Raw genomic sequence first — 9,916 nt, forward strand, 5'->3', positions numbered from 1 at the left:
AATGATGTAGAAGAGCATACGAAGCATACGGTGATCTGGAGGTATCCCAATTTTAGGGATCAACTTTTATTTTCGTTCTCAATTCAACAAAACAAAACCAATTCAGACAAACAAAACGGGAAAGGGGAAGCAACAGACGGCAACAATTGACCTTTTATGGCCATTATTATATAGTCCAAAACTTTTGAAGATAAACATTGCTATGCATCGATGGTACAAGGTTTAGCCTTATGCAGTCGTGCTGTAGTACATTCACAAGTCACTATTTTAAGGAGGCAATGAATCCAGAATGTTTTGGTATACATGAGTGGACTAAACCACTTTTGTAGTATTGTCTTCTATGCAGCTGTAAAACCAGAAAACAACATTCTCTGCCTCAGAGTCCATAGGTTGACAACAATTGGACATTCCCAAAATTTGTGGAGAAAAGTACTTTATACAGAGTTACAGATATGCATTGTCATATAATTTTAAGCATACAAGTGTATTTTTATGATGGCAGATAGCAGTAATGGGGTTATCAAAAATAAAATGCATTCTGTGCTCTAGATTATTTACTTTCGTTTTAACATTAGTGACTTTTACTTCTGCCTTAAAATGCATTATTTTTGTATTCAAATTGTAATTTTACAATGTTAGAATGTAATGTCATTTTAGCCCTTTTTTGCATATGATGTATAGCGTAGACTGCTTTCACTTTCATTGCCTTTAATGTAACCATTGTTTTATTGGACAAAATTGGGCAGGAAAAACAAAATTAATATATATTTTTAATCCAAATAGAAAATGTAGAGACTACCGAGATGTATATGGCAATTCAGTTAAAAAAATACAGACATAACTTTTTGGCCATATTGCCCCACCCTACCTTAGTCACATGGGTTTGGAGTGACGCAAGGGTTTGTAAATGACGTACTTATGATTTTTTTTTTTTTCCCTGAACATTTCATTTAGAGCCATTGGAATATTTTTTATAGGGTAAAATTCAAGACACATTTTTAAGCTAGTAAATGTAAAAAAAAAAAAATACCTTGCTTTAATTTGAACATCTTAATTCATTTCTGAAATTTCAATAGGCTAGTAGGAATTTATAAAGAATATATCACCTAACATTTGCCAAATTTTTAAAATCAACCTGCATGTAGGTAGTACTGTATACACTGGGACCAAAAATTTCCATGTGCTTTGATCGTGTGACCAGATTCTATGGTTAAGACTCTTTTTCCCCTTGGCAGAATACAGTGGAAACTTGCCTTTTCAGGCTCCTGAGAATTTAGCAGATGTGACAAGAGCTTGTCTCTGTCTGTACTGTGTATTGAGTGAATGGTGGTGCTGTAGCTGAGCATTAGGGGCCAGTGTCCAGCTTACCAACAGACTCCAGCAGTTGGTAACATTGAGGATTAGTTCTACAAATCAGTGGACAGTTGAGCCTGGACTTATTTGCATCAAGAGGTATGCTTGCATATCACCGGAAAAGGTAAGTGATCTTGTCTTGTTCCATGCAAATAAAGTACTACTTTCATCAGCCGTGTTGAAATACTACCAGGGTTCTGGCATCACACTCCTGAAAACGGATTCATGGCGCAGAAATTGTTTTTGTAAGCAGTATTTGAAATGTGTTTGGTACTTTGGCGCTCTCTGTGTATTTCAGCTGTTGTGTAATATCTTCCACACAGTAGCTGTCTTTGGGGACAGCAGCAGCATCGCTACTTCATCAGGTACAACGTATTTAAGCACCTCACACTAATAAAAATCCAAAGACCTCATTAGTGAGGTGGGGGCATTCTATTGACTGGGGGCATTCTATATCTGAGATGCAGGGATAAAACTAAATATGGTCTGTTTATGGTGTAGGCTAGGGTCCTGAGAACTTGAATCTGAATACAAATGTTCAGAAATGTATTTTTTTAGTCCAGTTTTTGCTTTAAACTGCACTCAAATTTCATGATACTTGTGTGGGGCTTTCTAAACTTTTTATTATTATTATTATAATGCGTGATTTAAGCTTAAGCAGCAAAATCTGACACAATTGCTGGTTCGCTGCTTTCATGTATACAGAAACTGGAAAATTTGGGGTTGGGACTTTATTATTTTACTTGCTTCAAAATGTATTTTCAGCCGTCATTACTCCAGTTTTCAGTGTCACATGATCCTTCAGAAATAATTCTAATTTGTTGATCTGAAGCTCAAAAACATTTCTTAATGTTAAACAGTTTTGCTGCTTCATTTTTGTTGAAACAGTGATACATTTTTGGTTACATTTTAAGGTACTCTTGTTGCCGTTTCATTATACAAATAACTAATGATTAATATTCACATGTGCATTCTGTAGGGTTAGGATTAGGGTTTGTTGCTTGTAATTATGCATAATTTGCTGTTATTACTAGGGCTGCCACCTAATAGTCGACTAACCGTTAGCTGACGAGAAGAGGCTTGGTCGACCAATATTTAATTAGTCACTTAGTCGCAGGAAAAAAAAATCCACACGAAGTGGCGAAATCCTGCAGTCCGTGGCTGACAAATCGTTAATGACTGATCTATGTGGCCATCGGGCTGAACTTCCATATGCTAAACTAATGTTCATCAACCTCAAAAAGTCAAAACTTATCATCTGAAATATGTATGTTGTGTAGCAACTTTACATGCCAGCTAAATCTTATGTAAGCCTAGAAAAAGTGTCTGGCGGAGTGTGGAAGCCGAACAGTAGCAGGCTTTGTTACTGCATGACAGATGGAGGCGCCAGTGCGATCATTTGGTCTTCAAATACTTCAATTTTGGTCATACAGATAAGACATCTTTAATGCATCTTTAGTATCTGTAAAGACTTAATTTGTGTGCACTCAGAATAACAAAACGCTATATTTTTTTTAAAATAATGAAAGCAAATATAATGCACTTTCTGCCATCTCGGTCTGTGAACTTGAGTGCGTCACTTCGAAAATTTGTGTATTCTTGCCTTACAAGAAATTGATCTATACCAGTGGTCACCAACCTTTTCGAGCCTAAGATCACATCCAAAGTCCAAATGTAAACCAAGATCTACCATTTGCAAAAAATTATATAAAAAAAGGCCACAATTTAAGTTCTACTCTGACATTCTTGTTGCCTGTTAGTTAGATACTATTTGTATAGTTAAATAATTTGCTAGTGACTATACAAACTGCCGACTATAATTCAACATTTTCAACAGTAATATAACATAAATGTTTTCACAGACTTATTACTTGTATATTTCACTTTTCCTTTTAAAACATTTATCAAACACTTCAAAATGGAAATACTAAATAAAATATTGACAACAGTCATCCTTCAATTTTTCAAAAATATTTTCACACAAATTACAGACCTACATTTATCTTTAGCTACAGAAATTGAATAATGTAATCAAATGTAAAACAGCATCGCATATTTGACTGTATAAAAAGATTGTTCTTAAAATTACAAAAGCTTTTTAATCCGGAGCAGTGAGTGATTTATTTGCTGTTGCTGTTCGATTAATATAAAGCGGAGGCTCGCGCTTCGGTGCCAGGTGAAAAGTATAAAGAAAGCAGTTGTTTTACAGACACATGAAAACTATTTGATTGGACAGATATACCCCTCTCCCTCCTCTAGACACAATTTACTACACACAATAGGCTCACACAAGGTGCATTTTAAATTAATAAATAATAATAAATAAAAATATTGTTTACATTTATTTGTGATCGCGATCAACTTAAAATGCTTCCAAGAACGACTTGTCGACCGCGATCGACGGGTTGGTGACTCCGGATCTGTACAGATGCTTACTGGGGAGATGATGAGTCATGTGTCGCTGACTTCATCTCTAAAACCGAAAACGGAAAGCACTAGTGTAACAATAAATGAAAATGTTAATGCAGTGTAATTGCTGTTTTTTCCGTAACTCAATCATAATTATATTTGCTGGTGCGCTGTGGCAAGCCTTTTTTTTTCTGAATACGCTCGAGCGCTTATTAGGCTGTGTAGGCAGTTAAAGGCTCATTGTTATGATTGATATGGTTTATTAATAAGTGAATAATAGAATTTAATTGAATAGTCAACTAATGCTTAAAATGAACGACTACTAGTTGACCAGAAAAATATTTAGTCAAGGGCAGCCCTAGTTATTACTATTAAGTACAGTAAGTACATGTGACCCCAGGTCACTGTTATAGTGTTATCCTTTTTTCCAGGATTCTTTGAATAGAAAGTTTAAAAGAGCAGCATTTATTTCAAATATATATTTTTTTAAATAAAATAATCACTTTTTATCACATTTGTCTGTATTTAGCAGTTACCCCAGTGATGTGCTGATTTTGGGGGTGGTTCATATCAGTTTTCTATTCGTTTTGTTTTGACAAGTCCTTTTTGCTAAGGGCAAGAATATTAGATTCCTTGAAAACACCGCAGACTTGCCACTCATATACCCTCCGAACTCTTGAGTGCTTAGACCTGGTCTATCAACTGTTCTAGCCTGCAACAAACCAATATATTGGATAGCCCTTACGATTGTTGTTTTGCTGTTGCAAAAATTTATTTATGGCAGTGTAAATAGTTCTTTCTCTCCTTCTCTCACTTCTCAATCCTGGCAGTCTAATGAGTTTGATTCATATCAACATGGATATCACCGTAATGCTGTCTCCACTCTTTATAAACTTCTATAAACTTGTGGACTGGGGTGGGAAATACTCTGTGAAATGACTCTTGTTTTTAAAGAACATTTATTTGGTGTTTTCTCCAAATCTACTCTGATCTTTTATTCTTCACACAAGTTTTGCGCTCATGCCATTGATTCGTTCTCCAGCAGTGTATCACAGCCATGCTAGTGAACCGACTGTATTAATGGAGCTTGTGTGTGTATTCCTGCTCCTGTGGATGATCGGGGTGCTGGATCAGCATTTTGACCGTCTGGATGTGTGTGTACATGTCTGTTTATCTGCAATGTGATCCATTCATCTTGGCCCCAATCTGTCATTTTAATAATCCTAGTATGGGCCATGAGTTTTTAGCTCTATGGAGTGTGATGCCAGAACTAACCTTGTGACTCGGGCTGCCTCAGAGAGGCCGATCTTTAACACAACATCCTTATCTTTTAGAAATTTGGGATTGTGTTTGAGGTGCTGTCAGTATGGAGTTCAAGTGTCATTGACCTTGTCAGTTAATGAGCTGTACAGCAGTTGTAACAAAGTGTTTCTGCATGAAATTAAGTCATATTTGCTCTTCAGCTGTATAATAAAAAACAAAAAAAGTTTTTTTTTTTTCCTTTCTTTTGTTTAACTTCAATATACCTAACCATTTACTTGAATATTATGTGCTTGAGTAGTTTCCATGTAAGAGTGAATTTCCTTTTTGGAAAGAGAACTAAAATAGTTAATCATTTCAAAATGGTCTACTGAATCCTTCACCCAGTGTTTTCCAAAATATTGTTATTGTTAATTATAAAAGCCTGCTGTAAGTCAGAAAGCAGTTTAGGTTGGACTCTGTATTCTGGTTTACTTCTGTATCCTCACTGCCTTTCTCTCACTGCAGGGACCTCGGGGGATTGAAGTAGGTTAAGCAGCATCATACACTTTGGTATAAGGGTAAGCATTCACCAAACACTTTCATATGTCAAAGAAATGATGATCTTGCATGTTTGTGTGATGGGGTACTTTTTTTTTTCTTAGGTCAACCAAGGAACCTGTTCTCTCAGCAATTGAGCGCTATTGGCACTGAATGTTCTTGCACAGTGGACCATAATTTGCAGGTCTGTGAAATAATTGAACATCATTTAACAAGATTGACCATGTTGGTAAAGTTTTAGTTTTTTTTTTATTATTATTATTATAAGAAAAGGCTACTTGGTAATAATCTTAGTTTTAAATTAAAGATGAGAAATGTATGCAACTAGATAACTAATTTGTATCTCGTTTCTTTCTGTTTGTCCTATATAGTCCTGTTGGAGTGTGACGTGATGTGGCAGCTTGGGAAATCTTGAATTCAGCACAGGATGCATCATTGTACCCAGTTTTTAAATAAACTGATAAGATCCCTATGTCTGTTTTTTGAGATTTTTTTTTAGATGAAACCATTGCATTTTACATGGAACTGCAGAACCTTGATCTTGTAGCTGATTTGATGTATGTTTTAGAGTTCTTACTAAATATTAAGATTTTGGTTTAGCACAATTTGATGTATATCCAAATAAACTTGATTGGACTCTGCTTAAGAGCTTGTTCTGTAGGTCTATAAACACAGACAGACCTCTGTAACCCAGTAGCACCCAGGCTGCTGTCCAGTATCAATTAAGGTCAGGGTGCTATGTTTCTCTTGTTTTATCACTGTTGTGTCCTATTGTCTGACAGCTACTTCTGGAAATTGTTCAAGGAGGAAAATAAACCTGCCTTCTGAGAAGCTTGGTGCAGTAAATGTGGGTTACGTTTTTTTTGGCCAATGTTTTTTAACTAATACACTAAAGGGGATAAAATATAAAATTCATGTATTTTTAGACTGATAAATTTGATTGCTTAGTCATAATTTACTAACATGTCTGTTGGCAGAGAAAGTTTCAAGTTCTATGTGAGACAGATCTAAGATTACACAGGAAAACGGTAGAAACGTTTCTCTAAGAAATTGCTAGTAGACTTTACAATTCAAAATAATTAAGTAGCACATTTAATTAAAAGGTCTTGAAGTAAAAAGCTAAACCTACTCCAATGGTCTTTTTTTTATAACTTTGAAAAAAAAAAATATATATAGTGTATTTGGATTTGAGTATTCAGGTTGGGCCTACATAATCACAATTTATCTGCCAAAATTGGGATTTATTTAGTTTCGGGTGATTCAGAGACAATCCTCAGATTTTAACCCCATGTTCCAGGATATTTCAGAAATGCTCAAGCCTTTCTTTGTGCTGTAAGCAAAGCAGACAATGGATCTAGGGAAAGGGAGAACGGGAGGGAATATTTGTGTGACCAATGGGTTACCTGATGTATTTTTAATGCACATGAATGATTGATCGCTGTCCGTGGACACATGCTCCCCCAAGGGCTGGCTGCAGTCTGGTGATGTCGGTGTAGATATGAGTGTGATGAGGGGATCTTCTGGACTGAGCACAAACACTGTGGAGTTAAAGCATCAGTGGGCAATGCAGAGAAATTGTACTCCGGTCCAGACATTCTTGCTCTCCAGTTCTGTGCACCCACTTCCTGGCTCATGCAACCGAGATGATTTCAGACTTCCGTCGCTGTCCAGATCAACACATGGTCGGACCACCGCAGTGCCTCTCAGGTATGCTGATAACTGGTGCCTTGAAGCCTGATCTTCAGCATCAGCAATAGATAGGGAATTGACTACTGTGTGATATCAAAATTGCATAGTAAAAAAAAAAAAAAAAAATGACATGAAATTGCATTTTATTAATAATATTTAAGCAGGTTTTAATAATCATGCTCTTCATTTAAGAGAACTTTACATTAAATTTTTATTTAATTATTTTAACTTTTTAAAACTGAAAATGTTATGAGTTAATGAATACTTACAGCAACTTAATCCCCAGGATGATTTCAATTTGTTAAAACTTCAGACGTGTACAAATGCGAGTGCAGATACAGCTCTTCATCCGTCAGTAACGGGAAGTGTTAAATCCTCTGCACAATGGAGAAATGCTTCAGAAATCTGAGAAAAACATTCCTCTTGCGTGGCAACACACCAAAACCACTCACGGGGGAAAAACAACAGCTATATTACGCATGTTACCCAATGACTGCAGCCAATGTTTCCAGTGTTTCTCAATGTTGTACAATAAATGCTGTGCTGGCCATATTATAAAAAAAATCAGCAGAAGAAATAAATATATGTCATTAACAAAATACTTATTTTGGGGGAGCGTGACACCACATTTTACAACCTGAACTCACTAATGAACGTTATATTTTCAAAATGTAAAATATGTTCATCATAGAATCCCTCCTACGTTGCTGAATTAATGTGAATTTCTTTCAAAAATAAATCTTACAGACGGCAAACTTTGAATGGTAGTATTTGTCAGAACGTTATCCTTTCATTTCTTCAGCTAATTGAAGATATTCTGTTTAATTCTCAGTATCAGTGAGCCCTGCTTGTTCACCCCAGGCCCGAGAGCAGTTTTCGAGGGGTTTTCAAAAAACCTCCATCCCCTTCAACACCAACCTGGCCCATCTCTCTCCTGCAAGACCCTTGAGAAACCAAAGACGCCTCGGCAGCGTTATCATCAAGTGATGCACTTCTCTCAGCCTCTGAAGCCTGTGCCAAAGGTTGGACAGGCCTTTACTCACAGTCAGCAGCGCGCCACAGAGAACAGAGGCCTGCAGCCGTTAGTGAGGCAGCGCAGGCAGCCCGTAAACCTACAGACTTTATCTGTTAGAGGAAAGACTTGCCTTCCCACACAGCATTTACCCACATCTTCATCTAGTGCATCTCGCACACAGCTGCACGTGTTCCTGCCTGCAGAGGGTGCAGGACAGGAAGAAGACCGGGACAGCGAGTCTGTTGATGAGGGTTTCATGGATGAGCTGGATAACAGAGTCACCAACCTGAGACTTCAACAAGATCCAAAGACCCCCAAACAGATCAAAATATCCCTGACAGGTCAAATGGTCAAATTAACTTCCTAGTGTCCTGCTTTTAATTGTAGCATTTCATATTTTCATGTGTGTTGTATGCTAACACCTATAACTACAGAAATGACAAGTTCAGTATTTACCATTTTGAACACTAGTTTAAATATTTGCTCTCAAGCAATTTATGTAAATCATAATTTATGTAATTACAATAAATAAAAAATTATGATTAAAGGTGTGTTCTGATGTTTAAAAGGAAGGAAATGTTCCTGACATTACGAAACGTAAACTGTTAATATAAAGGTACTTTGTATTTGTATGGAAAACTATCTGTTAGTTAGTTAGTTATTATTTTATTTTTATTTGTCTTTATGATTTTAAGTGTGCTGCCTTAATGATTTACTGCTCGTTTTGTTTAATAATAAAAAGACAGTATAAAAGACTAACCTTTCACTCGTTCTTTTGTCACGTGACGTGACTGCATTGGATAGAGAAATTAATTTACTAACTTCTTTACAAACAGGCGCATAGTCATTATTATTATAATTATTATGTACTCTTACAGTTACTGCGTTTCTGGTAAATTTTAGCTTTTTACTTAATACAGTTTATAAATGTGTGAATTTCTGTCATGAGGGTTATTTTCCATACACTGAATGTTGTAACAAAGGTAATAAAGAGTTATTATTATTATTATTATTATTATTATTATTAAGTCTCTTTCTGGCTCGGACTGCATAGGTTAAAGGTTATGGGTATGTCACGTGATGAATGAACAACTCGAAAAAACCTGAAGACTCGATAGAGGCTTAATTAGAGACTTAACAGCTAGTTTGAAGGTTTTGGGGACAAGAGGAATTAATAATAGTCAGAAGAGGATCTGTGACTTCTGGAAGCACCCCTTTTAGGAGCTTAGGTGGAATAGTTCTAACATACATACACACATACATACATATTGTGATGGGGGCCCTGCAGTAAGCCATAGACTCAGGACCCAGTGAGGCCTTAATGCGGCCCTGATGACACACCATACAAAAAGGTGTAACAATTTATCCAATACCAAACTGACTAAAATATTTTTTTTCCACATCTTGCTAAAGTTTTCAGACAATGAGCCATTCACACTTCCCATGAAGGACTGATTATAGTTCTTTTGTATTGTAAAACATGATACTTGACTCTGAACTGCTGCTAATCATTATTTTGTCTATAGTACTCTGACTATTGGGACCCGTCTCACACCTAGATTGCCTACACTTCATAATTTTATTGTGGTTTTGTCCCCAAACGAAGAACACGCACACACATTTTGTGTGTGTGTGTGTGTGTGTGTGTGT

The 9,916-nt window shown here is 36.3% G+C and overlaps 1 protein-coding gene across 1 annotated transcript in view; it reads left to right on the forward strand.

Annotated features, from left to right (window-relative positions):
* The window catches only part of LOC113062037 (splicing factor, proline- and glutamine-rich-like), a 29,258-nt gene extending 22,865 nt beyond the window's left edge, over positions 1 to 6,393 (forward strand). Inside the window, exons 10-12 of the transcript XR_003278496.1 lie at positions 5,530 to 5,582; positions 5,667 to 5,746; positions 5,934 to 6,393. The gene's annotated coding sequence lies outside the window, so the exon portion shown is untranslated. The remainder of the gene's footprint in view (positions 1 to 5,529; positions 5,583 to 5,666; positions 5,747 to 5,933) is intronic.
* The last annotated feature ends 3,523 nt before the right edge of the window (positions 6,394 to 9,916 follow it).

The sequence above is a fragment of the Carassius auratus genome, chromosome 44 (assembly GCF_003368295.1).
Source record: "Carassius auratus strain Wakin chromosome 44, ASM336829v1, whole genome shotgun sequence".
NCBI lineage: Eukaryota > Metazoa > Chordata > Actinopteri > Cypriniformes > Cyprinidae > Carassius > Carassius auratus.